The sequence below is a fragment of the Chlorocebus sabaeus genome, chromosome 7, assembly GCF_047675955.1.
Source record: "Chlorocebus sabaeus isolate Y175 chromosome 7, mChlSab1.0.hap1, whole genome shotgun sequence".
Taxonomy (NCBI): Eukaryota; Metazoa; Chordata; class Mammalia; order Primates; family Cercopithecidae; genus Chlorocebus; species Chlorocebus sabaeus.
In genome coordinates, this window is record NC_132910.1 from 5339759 (window position 1) to 5362958 (window position 23200).

The 23200-nt window shown below is 32.6% G+C and overlaps 1 pseudogene; it reads right to left on the minus strand.

The window, feature by feature from the left end:
• Positions 1-6160: 6160 nt before the first annotated feature.
• On the minus strand, positions 6161-6527 carry LOC103235615 (large ribosomal subunit protein eL43-like; annotated as a pseudogene).
• Between the last annotated feature and the right edge of the window lie 16673 nt (positions 6528-23200).

Here is a 23200-nt window from a genome sequence, read left to right on the forward strand (position 1 = left end):
TTAAATAAATCAAAGCCCTTAAAAGATAAAAATTTTTTACACACCGTTAGTTGTAGGTAATATTTTTATTCTCATTAAGCCCTTTTCCAAAAAAAAAAAAAAAAAAAAAGCCTACAGTTAATAGAGTACTTAGTATTTAGATATTGAATTGTATAAACGTTCAGCATAGAAAATCACAAAGATGACCAATTTTGTCATCTCTATTTAACTCATAGTGAAAACAACAGTTTCTGGGTTGGGGAGATGGGCAAATGGGAATAAGAAAGTAAAAACGTATTCATTAGAACAGGAAATCAAAATCTTCATATTAATAGAGGACTAAGATCTAAGAATTTGAGCTTGTTTTTTGAAAAAAAGTAATAAAACAGGTCACTAGCTAGATTAACAAAGAAGAGAAGATTCAAATAAACACAATCAGATATGAAAAGGAAGATGTTACTACTGACCCCACAAAAATACTAACAACCATCAGAGAACAGCATAAACACTTCTATATACATAATCCAGAAAATCTAGAATAAATGGAAAAATTTCTGCACATATACTCCCTCCCAAGTTTAAATCAGGAAGAAATTTAATTGCTAAACAAACCAATAACAAGCTCTGAAATTCAGGCAGTAATACATGGCCTACAAACCCCCAAAAGTCCAGGACCAGATAGATTAACAGCTTAATTCTTCCAGATGTATACGGAAGAGCTGGTAGCATTCCTACTGAAAGTAATCCAAAAAAATTGAGGAGGAGGAACGCCCCACTAACTCATTATATGAGGTCAGCATCATCCTGATACCAGAACCTTGCAGTGATACAAGATAAAAATGTTGGCAAATCAAATCTAGCAGCACATCAAAAAGCTTATCCACCGTGATCAAGTAGGCTTCATCTCTGGGATGCAGGGTTTGTTCAACATATGCAAATCAATACATGCGATTCATCACATAAACAGACCTAAAGACAAAAAGCATAATAATCTCAATAGATGCACAAAAGGCTTTTGATAAAATTCAACATTCCTTTATGTTAAAAACTCTCAATGAATTTGGGAATTCAGAAAAATACCTCAGAATAATAAGTTCCATATATGACAAACCCACTGCCAACATCATACTGAATGAGCAAAAGTTAGAAGATTTCCCCTTCAAAATTGGCACAAGACAAAGATGCCCTCTCTCACTGCTCCTATTCAACATAGTATTGTAAGTCCTGACCAGGGCAATCAGGAACAAGAAAGAAATAAAGGGCCCCCAACTTTGAAGAGAGGAAGTCAAACTATTTGTTTTCAGAAAACATTATTTTACATCTAGAAAACCCCATAATCTCATTACAAAAGGTTTTTTTAGCTGACAACTTCGGCAAAGTCTCAGGATATGAAATTTATGTGCAAAAATCACTAGCATTTTTACACACTAACAACAGTCAAGCCGAGAGTGAAATCAGGAACTTACTCCCATTCACAACTGCCACAAAAAGAATAAAATACCCAGGAATGCAGCTAACCAGGGAGGTGGAAGATCTCTACAAGGAGAACTACAAAACCCTGCTCAAAAAAATCACAGATGACACACAAAAAAATGGAAAACCTTTCCATGCTCATGGGTAGGAAGAATCAATATTGTTAAAATGGCTGTACCGCCAAAACAATTTATAGATTCAATGCTATTCTTGTTAAACTACCATTGACATTCTTCATAAAACTATAAAAAATATTTTAAAATTCACTTGGAACCAAAATAGAGCCTGAATAGTTCAAGGTAATCCTAAGCAAAAAGACCAAAGCTGGAGGCATTGTGCTACCCAGGTTCAATCTATACTACAGGGCTACAGTAACCAACACAGCATGATACTGGTATAAAAACAGATGTGTTGACCAATGGAACAGAATATAGAACCAAGAAATAAGGCTGAACACTACAACTATCTGTTCTTTCACAAATCTGACAAAACAAAGCAATGGGGAAAGAATCCTCTATTTAATGCATGTTGCTCAAATAACTGGCTAGCCATATGCAGAAGATTAGAACTGGAGTCCTTCCTTGCGCTATATACAAAAAATAACTCAAGATGGATCAAATACTTAAATTGAAAACTAAAAACTATAAAAACCTTGGAAGACAGTCTAGGCAATACCATTCAAGACATAGGCACAGGCACAGATTTTATCATGCAGACGCCAAAAACAATTGTAACAAAACCAAAAACTGACAATGGGATCTAATTAAACTTAAGAATTTCTGCACAGGAAAAGAAACTATCAAGAGAGTAAGCAAAAATTCCACAGAATGTGACAGAATTTGTGCAAGCTATGAGTCTGACCAAGGTCTAATATTCAGCATCTATTAGGAACTTACACAAATCTACAAGAAAAACAAAGAGCCCATTTAAAAAATGTGCAGAGGACATGAACAGACACTTTTCAAGACATACATGCAGCAAATACTTATGTGAAAAAAAGGTCAGTAGAAAAAGCACCAATCATTAGAGAAACGCAAATCAAAACACAATTACATACTACCTCAAACCAGTCAGAATGGCTATTAATAAAAAGTCAAAAAATAGCAGATGCTGGCAAGGTTGTGCAGAAAAGGGAATCCTTCTACATTGTTGATTAGAGTGTAAATTAGTTCAATCATTGTGGAAGATAGTGTGGTGATTCCTCAAAGACCTAAAGACAGAAATACCATTCGACCCAGCAATCCCATCATTGGATACATATTCCCCAAAATATAAATACTTCTACCAAAAAGACACATCCATGAATATGTTCATTGCAGCACTATTCACAATAACAAATCCATGGTATCAGCCTAAATGCCCATCAATGATATACTAGAAAAAGAAAATGTGGTACATATATACCACGGAATTCTATGCAGCCTTAAAAAATAATGGTATCATGTCCTTTGCAGGGGCCTATATAGAGCTGGACACCATTATCCTTAGCAAACTAAGGCAAGATCAGAAAACCAAATACCACATATTCTCACTTATAAGTAGGAGCTAAATAATGAGAACACATGGACACATAGAGGGGAACAACACACACTGGGGCCTATCAGAGTGTGGAACATGGGAGGAGAAAGACAATCAGGAAAAATAACTAATAGACACTAGTTCTAATACCTGGGTGATGAAATAACCTGTAGAACAAATTCCCATGAAACACATTTACCTATATTACAAACTTGTACCCCTGAACTCAAAATAAAAGTTAAAGAAAAGTATAATCATGCCAGGATATGCTATTTGTCTAAGGAACAAAGTAAGGAATGTATACATATACCTTTAGATTTATGGAGAATATTTTGATAGATACACTAGTGCAATTCATTATGCAGTTTTTTTTTTTTTTTTTTTTTTTTAAATACATGATATTGAAAAGCCTGTGTGTCCATTTAGGAAAACATAAACTTAATCCTTACCTCACACTGAATGCAAAAATTAACTCAAAATGGATCTTAGACATAATACAAAAAGTTAAGACTATAAATCTTTTGAAATTATAGGAAAATATCTTTATGACATTGAGTAGACAAATAAACACTTTATTGAACAAAATAAGCACAGATAATAAAAGAAAATAATGATAAATTGGACTTTACCAAAATTAAGGAATTCCTGCTCTTTGAAAACCCTATTCAAAAAATGAAAAGACAACCCACAGTTTAAACAAATAGGTTTAGAATGCATATATGTGAAAAATGATTTTAGACTATGTAATAAGTATAGTCCTCTAATCAAAATATATTAGCAACAAATGAAAATTTACAAAAATACACAAATACGCAATAAACACAATATTTTTATATAATTAACCTTCAGTAAAATTAAAAATAAAACTGCAATTAGTGCTATTGCACATACACTAGAATGGCTGAAACGACTAAGACTGAAAGCTTTCACTGTTAACTGGATACAGCTCATCTGGAATGGTCACACATTGTAAATGGAACTGTAAAACATTACAACCATCTTGGAAAATATTTTGTCGGTTCCTTATGAAGTTAAGCATATATGTCTATCAGGTATTTTAGAAACTGCACTTTTAGAATTTATGTAAGATAAATGTAAATGTAAATCTATATAAATGTTGTATATAGATGCATATAACAGCTTTATTAATAAGCCTCATATCTTGAAGCAACGTGTATAGCCATTAAGATATGAATAGGGTAACAAATTGTGGTATAGTTGTATGATCAAATACTACTTTTTATTAAATAAAACCATCTACTTGAACATGTAACAAATTGGATAAATATCAAATTATCAAAATCAAATATCAAAATATCACGCTTTGCAAAGGAAACCAGACATAAATGATACATACATATAGCACTGATGTAAATATATGTATAAAGAACACACCTGTTCTTTAGTTACAAATGACAAATTGATGGTTCTCTGGATTCTATTATGGAAGGTATGATTGACACGAAGAAACTTTTTAGGATGATACAACTGATCTATATCTTAAATGTATAGGTATTTATACAGGTGAATTTCTATCATTACATTTATCTGGAAATAAAATTAAAATATTTCATGTTATTTATTTATTTTAAATTATAACTCAGTATTTGAACATAGTATATTTTAAATAGAAAAAAAAGTTTCAAAAAATGAACATTACAAAAACTGCATTCCCGCTATTTCACAGAAGCCACCTCAGCTAATAACATCTATATTCCTGGTGGAAATATCAATACCAAAATTTGATTTTATTAATTGAAAAAGAAGATAGACAAATTGAAAACCAGAGAAATTCCAATCAGTTACTTAGCAGTTACAGCATTTCAAGCGATATTTTTAGAGGATATATACTAAAACTTTACTATTTTGTATTTTTAATAAGATTTTGTCTTCAAACAAAAATGTTATCTTTAATTTTGTGAGTTGTAATGAATTATAAATAAACATAGACGTTTCTTTTTGCTCTTTTAGTCTAACATACACACTAAGAAAGGGCTGAAATGTGTCCTTGGACTGTTTTTGCTGTATTTCTTTTCCCAAGATATTACTCCTTACTTGTCAGTAAAAAAAACAAATTTCTGTAAAAGCGTTTCCAAAGTCATAGGAGGAAACAAGAAAATAATATCTATCTAAAAACTTATTTGGTCATTTTTATTTTGAAATATTTTATTTTTGAGATTTCCCTAAAGGTGTTGTTGTACCCTAAGTCTCCAGGTTTAGCAGCAAAGAATGAACAACAAATGAACAACAATTAGCCATTTATATTGTTTACAATACTACTGTTACAGTTTTTATTTTGGTGATCTAATATTAGAGGAGCCCTGATGTCTATTTTTTATGTTCCTATTCTTGGAAAGCATTTTAGTGGCATGGAAGATTGAGAGAAAACTCTAGGGAAGAAAAACCCATAGGGCACTATTTGCACAATATTTCAACAACTGCACTACATGGCCCTAGAATCACTTGGAAGAGTTACAAAAGATATTAGAACCAAATGAATTGCAAAGACATGGATAGGGACAATTTATGGAAATATTATTAACCTCAAGTGTAGAGACCTGACAGCATATGATCAGAACATGTTGATATGTACAAATACAGACATAATCAGAAACCCACCAAATCCTGATGTTGGCACCACATTCCATGCCTGGATGAGAAAAAGAGGCTAAGAATACTGAACTTAGTTAAAATCCAAACTTGCTAAATTGAAAACAAACAAAAAACACACAGAAATATTTGGATGCATATTTTTAACTAAGAACTGACTTATCATTTGTTTTCACCAATAGGATTGTAGACTTGTGTTTAAAATAATTTGTTACAGAAAATTTGTTACAGAAAATTTCTTATATACCAATGTTTTACATTCCAAACATCTTACCCTCTACATTATTACTTAATAATGTTATCTATTAAACAATATTATAATTGTTTCATTATTATAGTGATATTATTAGTGACATACACTTCAGTTAGCTAAGTAGTCCTAAAGGATAATTTGATCATGATGTTCTCCTGATTGCCAAACTCGAATCAATGGCTTTCATGTCTAATAGAAAAACACAAGTGGCCACTCAACACACTCTAATTTTGCACCCTAAGACCTTCTGGCACGTACATTTACCACTAACCTAACTTAGTGTGTTTTTTTTGTTTTTGTTTTTGTTTTTGTTTTGTTTTGTTTTGTTTTTTGTTTGTTTTTTTTTGTTGTTGTTGTTACATAAATTAACCCATTTATTATAGGCCAGTGATGTCTCAAAGAGTAGAAGAGCGTCTACTGGTCTTTCAACTCCTTCAGTCTTCTGATGACGGACTTTACCGTGACAGCGGAAGTGGTATTGTATGTCCAGGCACCGTCGGTCACTGTCTTCATGCAGGAACGACAGTGCCAGATCCCCACAGCTCGTCTCTTCATCTTGGTTTTGCCACAGAAAGAGCAGGTGTACTTGGCGTGCTGGCTGATTTCAATTTTCTTCACCATTTTCCGGAGGGAGGCCCCATAGCGGGTCCCGTATTTACCCGACAATCCCGACTTTCTTGGTACGTTTGGCCATGTGGTCGCGACTAGGTCCGAACCCAGAGAGGAAGAAATGCGGTGCGCAGGCGCGGTATTAGGCGGACGAGCGTGTTTTTTTTTTTTTTTTTTTTTTTTTTTTTTTTTTTTTTTGCTAAACCTGGAGTGGTCTTTACCACATATCTACTTATTCAAATTATCTCTGTTACTGAAGAACCATGTTAATGTTAATTTGTATCACCATGTGTTTATCACCCTGACCGTACATGGTTTGTAAAATTATAACCCAGTTATGATTAATAATCGTTCTATATGTTTACCTCTCCTATGAACATTTGCAAACTCTACTCCATGCTTGTTGTAATACAGAGCCCAATTCCATAAACATTGTATTTATTTTAAAAAACAAAGAGAGATGTATATATAGTTGCATAATTTTATGTGTATACATCTGATAAACACATACATATACACATTTTGAACATATATATTTATATATGCATACATTAACATGGTGGTGTTTTGAACATAATATATTCCTAATAAACATTTATGAAACTAAATTTATATTACTTCTATTTTCTTTTATTAAAGTAAACTCTGGACCATACCATATTGGCTTGAAGATAAGGTAAAGAAAGAACTTCATTTCTTATTACCATAGTATTTCTACTCATGAAAATGCATAGTTAGTTGTAATATTTATCACAACTTATACATGCTTGAATATATTTATAAATAACATGGTGTAGGTTATATGCAAATATTTACTAAACTAAAAATAAGCAAACGAATAAAAAAAGAAATACATGCTGTAAAGTCTCTACACTCATTTTCTTCATGACAAATTAAGTTAGTAACCAATATTTCTGCAAACTAATAATTTAAAAACTTGTATGAACAACCACTAACATTCTCAAATTCAATTTCTTAAACATTCACTGGGCATCATTTAGTAAATTAAATCTCTGCTGCATATAACTTCATAGTATAAAGAATACACCAATGAAAACACATACTAAGACAAATAAACTAACATGATGCATATCAGAATTTCAAATCAAGTAAAATCTAAATGCCTAATTCAATTAAGTAGCACTGAATAGAAAAAGGTATAACAAATTTTAAAGAGGCTAAGTAATTAGCTCTTCTTATGTGCATGTTCTATAACATTATTCTACAGGAAATGAAATTAAATAAAACATGGATTCATTACATAATAAGTTTGCTGTTAACTAAACCTAATAGTTAGACATTTGATATTTTACAGCATTCTCTACATATATTTATAACTTAGAAATCCCTCAAGGTAGCTCAAGAGCCAATTAAAGGCTTACAAATCACTATGAACTTTTTTTTTTTTTTTTTTTTTTCATTTGTAGTAAATTTCCCCAAGGGTATAAATGCTGCTTTGAAGTTTGGGATTTTTAATCCTACGTTCACCTGGGGAGATATATATATATATATCTTCTGAGTGTTGTGTGTGCATACCTATTCAGGAATTTGGATTTGGCAGGGGAAACTAATATTATAGAAAATTGTTACTTCTTCCTTTTTTTTTTTTTTTCTGTGACATTATATTGTCAAGGTTTTGTTCAATCTTTTATCTTCAGTTTTTTTCAACCTATAACTAAAGACAATTCCATGTATGTAAAATTCAACTTAATATTTTAGGAATCAATACCTTTGGAGCAATTAAGGTTATAGCCTTGGGCAACTACTTCTATGCCCCAAACAGAAAATGACCGATATGTTATCTACTTGAAAAGCAGTGGTGAAATTATCATTGTTATCTGCTACCAAAATTTATTTTATCAAAATTTACTTTTATCAAAATTTTTGTACTATAAAAACAAGAGTAGAAGAGTGGAACAAAAGTTAGATGCCAATTTGCTTAGTTATTGGAAACAGGTCCACCCAAATTTGGCCATAAACTGGCCCCAAAACTGGCTATAAACAAAATCTCTGCAGCACTGTGACATGATCGTGATGACTATGACTCCCACGCTGGAAGGTGTGGGTTTACCGGAAAGACAGCAAGGAATACCTGGCCCACCCAGGGCGGAAAACCACTTAAAGCCATTCTTCAACCACAAACAATACCACCAGCGACCTGTACCTTAAGGACATTCTCCTGCGGCAGATAACTAGCCAGCGCCCATCCCTTTATTTTGACCCATCACTTTATTGCCCATAAGGAATACTTTTAGTTAATCTATAATCTATAGAAACAATGCTTATCACTGGTTTGCTGTCACTGAATACGTGGGTAAATCTCTGTTCAAGGCTCTCAGCTCTGAAGGCTGTGAGACTCCTGATCTCCCACTCCACACCTCTATATTTCTGTGTGTGTGTTTTTAATTCCTTAAGCACAGCTGGGTTAGGTTCTCCCTGACTGAGCTGGTCTCAGCACTTAGCGTTTACTATTCTTTAAAAGTTTAACTGAGCAGCATTTAGAGAAATATCATTTACTATTCTGACTATATATATGAAGCTAATAAACTATTACCAACCTTTAGGAATTATAAGAGATGCTTTTAGTAATTTAGGAGAGTCTCCAGGGTGGACAAGTAAATTCAGCAATAAATAAGAAAGTGTAAGATAAGTTCTGCAAATCCTATAAAACCCCTGAGCATAGTCACTGCAGGCTAAACATTCATCTAAAATAATTTATCCAACTGCCTGCTCAAATAGAGATGTGCTTCAGCTAGAGTATCAAAATTCCATACATGTTATGAAATAAAGCAGTTTTTAAGCATCATATTTTTAAAAGTTCAATTAAGTTTAGAAATAAAAATTTGTCTTATATCAATGAATTAGAATATGTTTTTCCACACAACTTGCAGGTAATATGCTAGATATTATATAGATCTATGTATTTATATATACTTATAATCATAGGTATATGTCCAGCAGTTGTAAATTAATACAAGTTGCAATACAGAACAGTGTGGAGAATCTTTTCAATATATTATGGTAAAATAACTTAATAGAAATATGAAAAAATAAATTGACTTTACCTGTATGCTGAATTGTAAATCAAAAACCTACTTCATTTGGGTTGGACACCTATATTAAAAAGGCAAAACTGTATGATTTCTAGTAAAAATTATAGAATATTTTTAAGATTATGTGAGGTGGAGTGAAAAATTGTCAATAGAATACAAATATAATAAGCACAATAGAATCTATTTTACAACACAAAAATTAGGAATCATGTTTATCTCAAGACCTTCTTATGAAAGTGAGCACACAAGCCACAAAATTGCAGGAGGTATTTTTAATAATCATAACTGACAAAGGGATTGGATACATATATATATATACACACACACACACACAAACACACACACACACGCATTAATTATATTTAATATATATTAAATATAATGAGAAATATACTAAGACAAATAAACTATCATGCTGTGTACCAGAATTTCAAGTCAAGTAAAAATTAAATGTCTAATCCAATTAAGTAGCACCGCATAGACAAAGGTACAACACATTTTAAAGAATGCAAGTAATTTGAGCTTCTTATGTGCATGTTGTATAACATTATTCTACAGGAAATAAAATTAAATAGAACATATATATATCCTATATCTAAATATGTAAATAAAAGAGTTAACTATGAAGTCTGGCATAAGTTCTTTGTGAAAGAAGAAAGGAAGAAGGCAATGATTAGGGAGGGGCTGGGTGGGTGCCATCTTAGATAGTTGCTATGGTCCTTTCCTTATTTGGATGGGGCTTACATGAAAGAACCTTTTGTGAAAATGAATTGGGCTTTGTACTTTTGTTTTGCAAAGTTTTCTGTATGTGTGCCATATTTCAAAACAAAAATCATTTAAAAATTTAAATTAACAATAACCAGCTATTCTTAAAAAATGCATTTGCCCACATAAGCATTCTCATTAAATGTAATTTACTTACAATTTTCAAATGGGTATATATTTTTACATGTTAATAGTATTGCAACATAATGACCATATTAATAAAGCAGAAGTATCTTATGGGAACACCTCTGTCCCCATGCCATCCGCCACAACCCCCAAAACCACGAGGGATACCTCTTGTTCTTCTCCAAACAGTAATTACTGTTAATATATTGGTAAATATTTTGTGTTTATATAGCTATTTTTGTCTTGTGTATGTGTTTGTATAAATGGTATAACACTATATACATTGTTTTGAATATTTCTTTTTAAAAATGAAGTGAATTAGATGCAGTGGCATTGGAAATGTGCTGCTAGAAAATCCTTTATGTCTACATGCTGTGGGAAGTATAGTTGACAGACAGCCTGTAGCTGCTGTCCCTTTAGTATCTATCCTCTGCCTTAATCAGGAGGAAGCCATTTTCTATCTGGAATACTCTCAGCCAATGGCAATCACAGCAGGGGTACAAGAACTGGACCATATCTGCCCAACATGAGTTAGATCTTAGAGGACACGTTTGGTCTAGTTGTGCCCTCAGCCTAGTTGAGATTTTTCCAAAACTGCACTATTGTTTGAGGTTCTTATTACCCAAACTTTCCCTTTTTCCTTCCACAATTGTCAGATCTGAATCAAAATTTGCAGACTCCTTCTGCCTAGTCCTGTTCCCTCCCATTTACCCTTTGTGGGCTCTTATTCAATAAAATGTTTGCATGTCTAATGCTCTCTTGGTATCTGCCTATTGAAAAACACAAACTTAATTATTTTAAAACTGATTATAGTAATATATAATATAAATATAATGCAGTTTTTATTGCTTTTTTCCCATTAATTTTTATTTTAATCTTTAAATAGTCATTTTTATGAACAATGCTGCAAGGAAAAACTTTGCTCATGCCTAGTCTGTAGACAAGTGCATGTTTTTTTTCTAAATAAACATAGAGAAGTAAAATTTCTAGGTCAAGAGTGCATACATTTTTAACTTTAATATATTTCTCCAAAAAGAAATCAATCATCATACCACAAATTAGGAGTACCTATTTCTTTATATACTACATCATCTCAATATTGAATATCTATCTATCTGTCTATCTCTAATACATCTGTGGTTAAGACCTTGGCCATTAATATAACCTCCAAAGGGGAAGTGTACAAAAAAGCCTATGAAGAATTCTGAAAACAACCATGTTCAAAAAGATGAAGAAGTTCAAAAGAAGAAGAAAGAAAATCTATACAATTCATTAAATGCCAAAAGTAAAGAACTGAACAAAAGTAAGTGTTAAATATTCTCAAATCTATTAAAATCTCATAATAAATGAAATAGAAGCACTGTTAGAAGAATTAAATTATTGTTGACTTTTGTGACAATTTCTAGTAGAGCAGCATCAGAATGTAGACTCCTTAGAACTCATTTTGTACAATCTTCCAGTCGTATCATCCATCTCTGCCACCATAACTGTGTGCCTTTTTGAGAGGACTGGTATAGTCAACAACACAGATGACTGGGATCATCTGGCTACATCATCATGTCTGTTTTATTAAATGTCTCCCACGGTGTCTTCTCTATGGTGTGGGACAAGGTGCCACAAAAAAAATCTTCACACTTTCTGTTGCCAATAGTAGGATGAGTCATTTATCTCCTTATTACCCTCAATCTTTCAATCTGTACTTTTTCAGATCTCTAGCCAGCCTGATTAGTCATTCACTCTTGTCATGGATAGCTTTAATTCAGATAATTCCCTTTTCCACAAAATCTTAATGTCTATTTTCATGTCCATGACTCTGATAATAGGAAGAATTTCTTATCTGGAATATTTTGTCTTCTGTAAGCAATTCAAAAGAAACCCTCTATGAGACCAGAGGTGTGAGTTGACTTTAAAGCATGAGTGCAACAATAGTAGGTGACATTGGGTTCAGTGCCACATTCTCATGTAAGACAAGCATTAAGGTACACATGATTTATTGAGAGTGTATCCCTAAGGGAAATTTCTTAAGGGATCAAACAATGATGTAGAAAAGGTGAGGCGGGGGGGGGGGGGGGCGGGAAATCAGAATGTTTTTCCAAACATCTAGCCATAGGGAGACAAAGAGGATGTCATGGACATGAAAATGTTGTAGATCATTTTTGAGATGCTGCATAAATTCCCTGATTACCAGACTGAATCCAATTGAGGCCAATTTTATGAAAGGGCACAGCTGTGAGCTCTCAATCACCAGTAATCGTAACAATTGGTAATAGATGTGGAAGCCTGGTTAAGGAAATCTGAGCAATTCTGCCATTTCTGGTAGAGCAGCATCAGAATGTAAGATGTTTAGAACCTCATTTTTATAATATTTGAGTTGTAGTATTCGTCTCTGCCACCGTGACTGTGTGCCTTTTTGAGAGCATTGATTTATTCAGCAACATAGATGACTAGTTTTCATCTGGCTGAATCATCGTGTCTATTTTATTAAGTGCATTGGCCATAATGACCCCTGAACACTTATGGTTTTAGTATTTATAAAAGGTTCATGACCATATCATGCCACTTCTCTGAATTCACAATTTATATATGCAAGTGCCTACCTCATATCTCTATGGATACATCAATGACACCTCAAACCCGTCATAATCAATATTGTGCTCTCAACTTTTCTTGATAGATGGTTTGGTTTTCTGTTTCTTTTTTTTTCTTTCTTTTTTTTTTTTTTTTTTTTTTTTTTTTTTTAGCAAAAGGCACCTATATCTATCCAGCCATTCAAATTACAAATCTTGAAGTCAGGATTCAAATTACATATCTTGAAGCCAGGTTTGATATCTCCCTCTCCCACCACATCTGTATCCAGGCCACAGTTGTATTAGATATTGTTGCATTCCTGTCCATTGAACCATGGTTCTTACCATTCTTGTTCCTCTCTCAACTACCTACTGAAAGTGCTTGTGATTTTTCTTTGAGGTATTTCCCTAGTGCACTCAGCTGACATAATAGGCATGTTGGAACTAATAGGAAATGAATAATTTTAAAGCAACATCAGTCAATAGTGGTTGGAATATGGAAGATTAATTTCCAAGCATCCTTAACTCTTGCATGGGACATTCATGAAAAATTCTCTTCATGGTCTTCTGAAGACCTCCAACAAAAATGAGATCCTAAGACCCACACTGGAAAACTTTTCATTAGTACACTGAAGAACTGGTTCCCATTTCTTTCATATATTGCTTTCTACCTCACTGACTAGTGCTTCCTTCAGCTACATCCAGAAAAGTACTTGAACTTACATCTGTGACTAAGAATCTACTCCAGAGGAAACCAAACTAATAAATTTAAAAGTCTTAAAATTGTATTCCCTCAATGCTTAATTTTTTTTTGTGGTTAGTTCTATCTGCATGGCCATACCATAAGCCCAGTTTACCACTATTTCTCAGCTTGATCAACACTGCAGTAGCTTCTAAACTATTTTTTTATCCTTCATTCTGCATCTCTTTAAGCATCTTTCTTACTGTAAAGCCTGAGATTTCCAAAATGCAAGTCTGATTATATATTAAAATTATTTAATAAATTGCATGGCCAACATATTTTACATAGCATTCCTGTATATTGTCATTTAGCAGCTATTCTCACCCACATTCATGCACCACTCTGAATTGCAATGAATGATTCTAAACACTACATTTTCACAATTCATTAGCAATCGGGCATAACATATAAATTATATTCTACCAGTGAGATGTGTTTTCATAAATCTCAAAGGAGATTTTAAGGTAAAATATGTTAATACAGCCTAATGTATAATGTTTACACACAAGTATGAAAGACAGTGTTTGTGGTGGCTGGACTAAGCGTTTTATATTTACACATGTGTTTAAGTTGAGGTGATGATACCAGCAGCAGAGGCAATGCCAAACTTCTGATCTTTGGAACGCTGTTGTCAAGGTGATCCGTACAGCCATGTAGCAGTATATCTAACTCACACTCCTGTTGTGATTCCAAGAACACTGAAAGCTCTTAATTTACTGTGTTAACTCTCTTCCTGTTTGAGATACTTAGGATAGTTTTGTCTCAAACACTAAAATGTGATGATAAAAATAAGTCAGCATTTAGTCGGTTTGAATATTGTTTCTCAATTCCAATATCAACAAATCTCTTTATTTTTCCAGATTCTAGTCATCCTGAACTTATTATTATTGTTTGTCTTATCTGTTACGCCTCCTACAGATATAGTGTTACTTCTTTCTTGGACATCCACTTTGTCCTGAAACCATTTCAACAATGACTATTCTCCATTGTCATCAGAGAAAATCGGTTCTTCAGGGAAGCCTCTCTGCAGTCCTACTTCATTAAATCATTTATTAAATTATCTCATAAAACAAAGACTTTTTATAGAAATGTATTTGATAATGCTCATTTTCAGTGTGATTATTTGAAGAATATATTACTCATCAAACCAAGTAATATGTTTCGTAGCTAAGAGTAACTCTACTGACTCTCACATTCCTTGTCCCTAGCCCACTGCCTAGTCAAGTGTAGAAATTCAAGAGTTTCTGATGAAGTCTCACTGTTGATGAGAGATTTAGAAAAGAGAGAAATCACAATAAAGGAAATTAGATTTATGAAGAAGAGGCTAGAAATGAGATCCAAACCTTAAGTTGCCATTTTATGTTAAAGCACCTGTCCCATTAAAATAGAACATGAAAAGGAAAGGTAAACACAAACTTTTAAAATTGATTAACAGTACGTCAGAAATTAAAACACTCATATTTTCTCCATGAAGTAGAAGGCTAAGGAGTCTGTTGACCTAATTGGAGTTTTAATTGGGAAGTGATTCAAATGGATGGAAACATACTGGAAACAGTTACATTCTTAATGGGAAAGAAAGTTGACGAGGGAAATGAAAGACCTAGGGGAATTTTAAAGACCGGTTTCAGAACAGAAACAAAATATCTGTAGAAACACCATTCCACACATTTGAATGAACAAACAGTCACCTAGTTGCAATGAATAGGAAAAATTTAATCCAGGATCTAGATGTTAAAGTATGTCTGTGGTAGAATAATAACAGGTCTAGAGATACATGAACATAAAATCAGAGTATAAAAAATTTGAAGCTAAAATTTCAAAGTTTCTTAGAGTAAAAGAGACTTCACATTTTTTAATATTTTCCCTTAAGCCTCAGTTACTTTGGAATGAACTGGGTCACTTGCTTTACCCCGATCCATCTATTGTGACTGATTCATTCTAGACTCAGGGCCACTCCTGCTTAATTGATGATGGGTTGTGATCCCATCACAAAAAAAGAAGATATTTTCTCACATAAATACCAGAGTTTATAGTATCAGATTAGAGGAAATTGAAAGCTGGTTGGTCTTTAGATATAATAAACCATGTTTTAAATTGATTTTACCTACATACTCTCAGGAACATAGCATAGACTCTGTCCTTGAATATAGCACTGAACAAAAAGGTAATGTGAAGTCAGAAGTTGAAAATCAGCAGGAGATGATTACTTTTTGGAATATATAAAATAAGATTAGTATTTGAAGCCGGAAGTGGTGGCTAACACCTATAATCCCAGCACTGTGGGAGACCGAGGCGGGTGGATCACTTGAGGCCAGGAGTTCAAACCCAACCTGACCAACATGGCGAAACCCTGTCTCTACTAAAAATACAAAAATCAGCCGAGCATGGTGGTGCATGTCTATAATCCCAGATACTCGAACTTGAACAAATCACTTGAACCTGGGAAGTAGAGGTTGCAGTGAGCTGAGATTGCACCACTGCACTCCAGCCTGGATGACAGAGCAAGATGCTGTCTCAAATATATATATATATATATATATATATATATATATATATATATATATATATATATAAATAGATATATACAGTTTAGGATTTGATTTATTCAATAAATTTTTACTCCTCACCTATTGTGCTCCAGAAACTCTATGTGGAATGTATTGATGAATATGACAGATAAATATTTTCTGGTCACATGGGAATTAAATTTTAGTATGAGATTAAAAAATGACAACATAATAAACAAGTAGATTTTATAGTAGTTTATAATGGTATGGTTGCTATAGAAAAACAGTGATAGTTTGCAAGGAGTGGAGACTGCATGTCCAGTGCCAAGTGGCATAGTATATTTTTAAGTAAGGTTCTCGGAGTATGCTTTATTGAAAAGAGACTCCTAGTAACGGAAGAAGGTAGGGAAGGTTGCAACATGAATGTCTGGGAGAAACCTCATTCTACTTAAAGAAGACAACCAGTGAAAAAGTTCTGAGTTTGACTCTGTGCAGTGTTTTCACTAAATAGTAAACAATATGGTGGTTGTGACTGGAGCAGAGTGTTCAAGAAAGAATTGTGGATTAAAAAATATCAGTGAGTTAATGATACCAGGTCACTAGGACTTTATAAAGCAAGAAAGGACTTTGTTTTTACTCTGAGTAAAATAAAGAGACTTACAAGGTTTTGAAATTAGGAGTAATTTGATCTGACTGTGTTTTGAAATGATTCTTTAGCTGATGTTTTGAGAATAGATTATTAACAGGCTTACGAGTGACTTGGAATATGGTGGCATTCATTTGTTTTAGTTCAAGAAAATAGTGTCATACCAGCCTTACCTGTTTCAATGAGTTGAGTTTCAGAAAACTTTCCAAGAGCAACTGTTGCTGTCATCAAAAGGCGGTGTCTAAGCCCATTGACTTCTTTCAGAAAAGTCCATCATTTTACAGGTACCTTTACAGTTACCTTGCTTACAATGACACTAGGGATACACTTGCCCCAAGAAATAAATGATTTATTGCTAAAGTGTCTTGTTACTATAAAAAGATTCAGTGCTTTCTTCTGATAAGATGTGTCTGGTTCCAGCTACACAGTGGGAGTCAAAAGCAGCTATCCATCAAAAGGCCCAATTGATGGAGAGATCTTATCTACCAAGAGCTTATCTACCAAGGCAAATAAGCCTGCTTCATAGAAGGAAGGTCTTAGATGAGTAGATGATGTAGGACATTTAATCCTGTACCACCTGCAGCAAGTATAAAAATCCAGTGTTCTCTCATACGCAATAGCATAATAAGATGGAAATGGGTTTAGAGAGACGAAAGTTTTGTGGCTTATTTCTTTTTTGTGTTTTAGCTTCAGTTTCTAATAATAAAAACAATGTAAAAAAAAAAGAAAATTGTTCTCTGATAAAATAGATTATTAAAACAAAGAAAGTGGAAAAAGATAGAAAAGATACTTAAATATAAAACTTCACTTATTATCACATCATCTTAATAAGCAAGCTATGGAAGCATATTGCTTTATTTTGTATTAGGCCATTTCTTGCATTGCTGTAGAAAAATACCTGAGGCTAGGCAATCTATAAAGAAAAGAGGTTTAATTGGCTCACAGCTCTGCAAGCTGTACAAGCATGGCACTAGCATCTGCATGACTTCTGAGAAGGTCTCAGGTAGCTTTTACTCATAGTAGAAGTTGAAATGGGATTGGACACATCACAGACTGAAAGCAGGAACAAGGGAGAGAGAGGGGATGGAGGTGCCACACTTTACAACAATACGATCTTGAGGAAACTCACTCACTATGGCATGGGCAGCACCAAAATATGAAGGATCTACCATCATGACTCAATCACCTCCCACCAGGCCCCAGCCCAACACTGGGGATTACATTTCAACATGAGATTTGGGCACAGACAAATACACAAACTACATCAATTCTCTGGCAATATTTAGCATATGTGTCTTTATATATTTAAAATGCATTGTTATAATTCTGAGTCCTGATTTTTTTCATAGTTAATTGGTTATATGCACTTTATAGGTTGTTACATTATCTTTTACAATAGATTTTTAATAGCTATATGATATTCAACTAAGTAGGTATAACATAGTTGGACTTTTATTATTACTGGAAATAAAAAACTCTAAAAAGTCACAATTCAATAGCATTTTGCACATTAGTAAGTTATTAATAATTTATTATGAACACATTAAACCCAAACCCCCTCTCTTTCCATTGCTCATTTGTATATCTGGGTTTTAGTATAAAAATAGTAAAATCAATGTGGTAAAGGGTTGGCAATGGTTATTTTAATTAATTTAAATTATTTCAAATCAATGTCTATCTATCTTTCCCTGATAATACTCATTGACTATTTTTCTCTAAGTAGTGAATATAATTGGCTTTTTGAAAATACATGAATATATCTTGGATCAGTTTGGCTGTGGACAGTACATGTGTCAATCATCAAGCCATTGTGTCAGCTCCAAGGCATTTCATTCTTTGTTTTTATAAATCAGTTTGTATCATATGCAAGTAGGAAGGCACAGCAAAATGTAGATTTGGACTCAAGAAAATTGGAAAAAATAAAAATTTGCTAAGACAGATGACTATTCATTAGCTTTGTGAAACAACTATGTCAGTCAACCAGTTCATAATAGTTTACATATTAACTCCAAATATGCATCGGTATATATGTATATCAATGTATACAGAGGGTTTGGTTTAAAAATGGAAGAATTAAGTAAAGAGAAGCTTTGAAAAATATTTGCAAAAAAATTAATTTTAGCAGTATTAAAAGAGAGATTTAATATAATTTGATCAAAAGACCAGATATAGAGTAGGAAGCAAAGGGATTCTAGTGTAATAATTGTAATTATTTTCATATTTTTTATATTGAGTGTATACATAATGTACACATGAATAATAAGTTATATTTCAAATTCTATAGGAAAAGGAATTTCCTTACCTTTAAACATTCCAGGGTTTTTTCAACTAATATTTATATAATTAGAATGTATGATATTTACTTCTTCCATTGCTTTTTATCAGTATTATTACTTTATCTAGTGATAGGCAATATTTAATAACTTACTAGTTACAGAGATTTTCAAATGGTCTGATCTTAGAAATTTCTAAATAAGTACACATTTAGTCGTCTTATGTTATTTATTGGGCAGCATGCATGTACAAGATGTTTTATTGTGTAATTCAACCAAATACCTACATTCAAATAGCTACCCTGGAAAATCTTCACATACTGTCATATATAAACACAAATGACACATAACTCTTGACAGATAGTTTAGAAGAGAAGGAAAAATGAAAGGCACAGACAAGTATGATAAAATATATGTTATATAAAAATGTAAAGCATAGGATAGAAATAAAGATAAGTAAATTATTAACTCAAACTTCATAGTTTTAAGGGTGTTACAGTAAAAAATGCATAATAAATGTTTCTTGACCAATGAGCAGAAATATTTTGGATAAAAAAACAGGAAATAATGTTCAGACATATAATAGTATAATAGTTTGGTATAATATTTCAAAATGTATGTTCATGTACTTTATACTCATATGTGGCAGGGTTTTTATCTGTTGCAGTGCTTAGCTGAAAATAATGGAAGCAGATATTGATTAACTCAAATGGGAAGACATCTGCTATCTCACAGAACCAATGAGGAGTCAAGAGAATCAGTTTCATAAAGCAAGCCAGAAATAAGTACGAATACCAAAAAAAAAAAAAAAAAAAAATGTAGCTAGTTATGGTATTACCTGGGGCACCACCGTAACTTGGTATTTAATCCCCCATTGTACCTAGAATTCTGTTATTATTGCCATTGTTGAACTTTCCTGTTACTTTGCTTAATTTCTTTAAGATTCAGACAGTTGATAGCAACACTTTATTAACAAACTGTTGAACATAAATATCTATGGAAACAAGAAAGAAATTTTTGACACCTTTTTGGTGCCCAATGTGAAATAGGTAACCGACACAAAGAAAATGTCCTCTATTATGTGAAAGAGAGTAAAGATGAGTTTCAAATAATAAACAGACATAATACTGGGTAGAAAGTTGTATGCTATTACACAAAAATTAGACTTTTGTTTTAGGCAATAAGAAGGCATGACTGCATCTTAGGGAGAATAATTCATCTTACCAGAATTGCATTTTAGAAATAACTTTAGTAACAATTTGGATGAACATACTGTAACTATGAGGGTCTATTGAAATAGAATTCAGGAGACTCATGATATCCCTGAAGACAGATAAGTGTCTTTATTAGCACAATGGTACTGGTGTTGGTGAGAATAAAAATAAAGAATGGATGTAACAGTTATTTTGAAAGCAGAATATGGAGAGCTTAGTAACCTACTGAATATGAGCGATAATGGAGAGAAATGAATGAGAGACAACGTATAGTTTCCTAAATTGGCTAATTGGATAGTTGTGATATTATTGAATGGCAATTAATTTAGTTTTGGACTTATCATATTTGAAATACATTGAACATTCAAGAATTTGAAAATATTAGGCCAACAGTTTGGAACCGTAGTATTGACAATCATTAACATAGGCAACACTAAAACTCCAAATATACATGCAGAAAGATGAACCAGTAAAAAAAGGAAGAAAAAAAAAAGGTAAGTGTTTTAATGGAAGTCAAGGAAATAGGCTTCCAAGATTTAACAGGAAGGCAGCTGGGTTATATGATTTTGAAATCAAAGAGAAAAGGAAGTGAAAATATGCTAGAAGTTTAGATACTAGACAGTTACTGATATCCTTGACAGAGAGGTTTCTTTCAAGTGGTAGAGAGAATTTCAAGGGTTAAATAATGAATTTGTGGTTTAAAAAATCTAGAAAGTTTTGTTTAACAATATATTTTTAGAATAAAAAATAAATAAATCCTGGGCACTGTAGTGAGACCCCCATCTCAACATAACAAGCTGAAAAGAAAGCTGGGCCTGTTGACTCTTGCTGGTAGTCCCAGCTATTGGGAGTAGGGAGGACAATGAGGTGGGAGGATCCCTTGAGACTGGGAGGTGGATGGTAACTTAAAAAATAGGTTGGTAAAAGGAAAGGATTATTTAAAACATAACTTACAAGGCAGAATTCTTATAATGTAGAAAATAGATTCACTATTTTAGTCCTAGTTTAGTCTAATATGATTTATTTCTTTTATTAAGTAGACTAATTTAATGTGATTTGAATTATGCACTGTTTAAGAATTCGTACATTTATTGCATACTTATTTAGGGTATGTTAATGTTACTGATTATAGCAATCTTAAATATTTATTTTTAACCACTTAACATATAATAACTTAGAAAATTATACTTATGGGATAGGTCCTGAATTTTATAAATGTTTGCTTAAAAAAGCACAATATAAATAAATCAATTCGTTTGAAAGGTAAAGGTTTGAAATAGACTAAGATTGAAACTGTCACAAGTGCCAAGAACATAAAATTTATTTTAGAATCATTGTAGGTATTAAACATTGTTTAATATGTTGAAAAATATATTTAAATAAAAGGGAGAGGTAAAAAGGATAAAACTAAGAGAAGATATTATATTTAACCTCTGTAAAGGGCACTAGGAGACAAATATCTCGCTTTATTTTATCAATTTTTAGTTGATTCTGGAATCCTAATCAATATGCTCACGAAAAAAAAAAGTAATAGAAACTCTGCAATACAAAACGTATTTGCCATGCTCTGAAGAATAACTGAAATATTCGTAAAACAGTATGTCTTCAAATAACTTGGAGGTCCTCCCCAAGGTGTGGCAAATTGGTGTACAAGTTATGAATTACCAGTGTCCCTGGGTACTGACTGCTTCAGCATTTGAGACACTGGCCCCTTAGGCTGGCTGCTTTTAGACTCGAGAAGTCTGGTTTAACCTAATATTTCTGCAAAACATTATATTTTGTGTGTATCATGATGTAAAAAGTTTGTGAACCATTGCTTTAATCAATAAAGTTTTTGATAAGTACTATCAGTTCAATACGTTTTTCCCCTGAAAACAAAGGAATGAAAATGAAATGTCAGCTACTTTAGTATATTTTTTCTTACAATGAAACCATGCATGATCATGATGGCAAATGTATACAAACAATCATAGAACACAAAGAAAATCACCCATTACTCCTCAGTTTAAACATATGTGTTGTAAACATTTTGAGACATTTTGTTCAAGAGGTGTGCGTGTATGTGTGTGTGTGTGCGTGTTTAAAAAATAAACCTCTCTATATTTGTTGAATTAATTCATGCTTATGGTGAAAAGTTAAAATAAAGGCATAGAAAATTTGGAATTTAAATTTGGATTCTAAAGTTTGTATTATAATAGTACCAGTACTGAAGAGGGTGAAAACAGTGTACCATTGATGGAAAAGGGTTTTATGAAATGCCCATGAAATGGCGATTGTGTCGAAGCTTCATTCTTTTCAGGAGCAACACAAACTGTATGGCTCAAAGAAAATCATTTAATTTAGGCTGCCATTTAAATAATAAAATTTATATAAAAAACTGTTATAGCAGGTATTCTTTTTTGACATTTTCCTTTTAATTATATCAGAGATACAGGTTACATCATTATAGAATCATAATCTGTAAAACTGTACTATTAACTATTATATTCAGGAATAGTTTTTGAAAATTAATTTTCATCAGTGAAGGTATTCATGTCCAGCAAAAGAATAGGTTTATTTCCATATGACTGTTGTTAGTCTAATGTCTTTATTACATATACACATTTCAGGAGTTGTTTGTGTGCATAGGCATGTCTTCTAGTCTCTTGGGAAAATAATCAATGCAAGTTATTAGTTCCCGTGCCCTACTTGTATATATAATTTTCATTTTTCTGTCATCTAATGAATCCTCTGAAGGTGGCATTTGCTTTGATATTAATGTATTTCATGGTATCTTAATTTTAGTAAATCTGATTGACATTTGGATTTTTTATAATGGAAATAGCATTTTTGTGTTTTTATAACGGAAAATTAGGCATGTGTTTC